The sequence below is a fragment of the Colobus angolensis genome, unplaced genomic scaffold (genome assembly GCF_000951035.1).
Source record: "Colobus angolensis palliatus isolate OR3802 unplaced genomic scaffold, Cang.pa_1.0 Scaffold245, whole genome shotgun sequence".
Lineage (NCBI taxonomy): Eukaryota > Metazoa > Chordata > Mammalia > Primates > Cercopithecidae > Colobus > Colobus angolensis.
The window spans coordinates 939,696-941,787 of record NW_012115655.1 but is presented as its reverse complement, the minus strand read 5'-3'; the positions used below and the strand labels follow the sequence as shown (position 1 = coordinate 941,787).

General features: G+C 38.0%; 1 protein-coding gene across 1 annotated transcript in view; it reads right to left on the bottom strand.

The window, feature by feature from the left end:
• The window catches only part of ATP11B (ATPase, class VI, type 11B), a 114,882-nt gene extending 113,775 nt beyond the window's left edge, over positions 1-1,107 (bottom strand). Inside the window, exon 1 of the mRNA XM_011945782.1 lies at positions 997-1,107. The gene's annotated coding sequence lies outside the window, so the exon portion shown is untranslated. The remainder of the gene's footprint in view (positions 1-996) is intronic.
• Between the last annotated feature and the right edge of the window lie 985 nt (positions 1,108-2,092).

Genomic DNA, 2,092 nt, shown 5'->3' with positions numbered 1-2,092 from the left:
TGAGTTCGTGTCCTTTGTAGGGACATGGATGCAGCTGGAAACCATCATTCTCAGCAAACTATTGCAAGAACAGAAAACCAAATACCGCATGTTCTCACTCATAGGTGGGAACTGAACAATGAGATCACTTGGACACAGGAAGGGGAACATCACACACAGGGTCCTATTGTGGGGAGGGGGTAGTGGGGAGGAATAGCATTAGGAGATATACCTAATGTAAATGACAAGTTAATGGGTGCAGCACACCAACATGGCACATGTATACATATTTAACAAACCTGCACGAATATGTGAAATCAATTTCCTGGTGCTTCAACTAAGGAAACTGATTTAAAACGAGTATAACACTGCTTTGTAAAATAGATTGCATAAAAGCTATCTCATATCTCAAGCTTTTTATTTCATAAAAGCTACAACATATTATGTTGTAAGGATTAAATGATATGAGAATTACTTAATATAGTTTCTGATACACAGCGTAAATATTAGTTCCTTAGTTTACTAGCAACTAAAGATAATTTTTTTGGCATGTGGGCTACTGGTATCAGCAATTAGCAACTCCTTTTATCCTACAGTTAACCATTTTGGTTAAGATAAATCGACTACCATTTTCTTGAATTTGTAAGGATATAAATAAATATATATACACATATATAATCCCTTTTAAAAATAAAATGATCTATATCCACAGTTTCAATAATTTTTTTTTTTTGAGACATGGTCTCACTCTGTTGACCAGGTTGGAGTGCAGTGGTGCGATCACGGCTCACTGCAGCCTCAACCTCCCAGGCTGAAGCCAGCCTCCAGAGCAGCTAGCAGTACAGGTGTGCCACCACACCTGGCTAATTTTTTTGTAGAGACGAGGTCTCATTATGCTGCCCAGACTGCTCTCAAACTCCTGGGCGTAAGCGATCCCCTCACCGTGGCCTCCCAAAGTGCTGGGATTATGGGTATGAGTCACTGCACATCGCCTAATAATAAAAACTTAATTCTTACCTTAGATGAAATGATCCGGTTATCTATAAATTTCTGAGGTGTATAAAGGCCATTCTGAGGAAACCTGTTGGCTACGTAGATGGTTCTTGTGTCACTCTGATGTGGTGGGTCAAAACCCTAAGACCAGCCAAGCAAGAGAAAAAGAAATACTAGTCAACCAGGTTAGTTATGATACTTTACTGTTAGCTTTATTTAACTGGTCAGATTACATACATTACTATTGCCCTTAAAATGCATATAGACTCAGCCTATTTAATTAGAAGAGCTATGCCACCTATTTTTTTTCTTTCACAGGTAAACAGGTACATTATCTCCAGACAGAAACTTAACTAGGTAATGCCGTTAGTAATGAAAAACAGTTCATTCTCTGTCAGAAATACTCCTATATTGAAAAAAAAAAAATCTTATGGGACACCTACAGAAGTATTTGAGGACAAATTTTCTATCCCTACTGCATTCCTTCCCTTTCATTTCTGTGGATGGATTTCTATTCAGTGATATGGAAGTCCTGTGTAGCTACAGCCCAGTAAACACCTACCACATCTGATGGCAAAGGTTTATATTTATTTCACTTTTCCCATCACCAGACTGACTTGGTTGCAAAGAGCTTTGTTCCCAGATGACTTATAGTACATTAGGTAGGATCTTGCCCAGACTCATTCCACACAATTACTTATTGGTGCCATTATAGTATCAATTGACTTACTGAAATATAGATATGAATACGCTGTAATTCCTGGCCTTCAGGAACTCATATCCTGACCTCAAATTTAGAAGACCATCTGTCAAGGCATATTAGTAATCATCTCCAGTAGAAAAGATTCCATGGGTGACAAGAATACTGAAACTTTATCCTCAGAGGACTGTACTATCTTCCACAGTTGCAAGTGGATCTTCAAGACAACTTTAACATTAGACATACTGCCTAGGGGTTTGAAAAATTAGAGAAACAAACAAACAAAAAAACCAGACTCTTTTGGCAGATCCTGGGAACCCACTGACAGGCTGAAAGCAATATACAAATGAAAGACTTTCTTTCTTTGGTTCTAACAGGCAAATGATTCAAAATTCCTTAGGTTTCTTTCTTTCTTTTTAA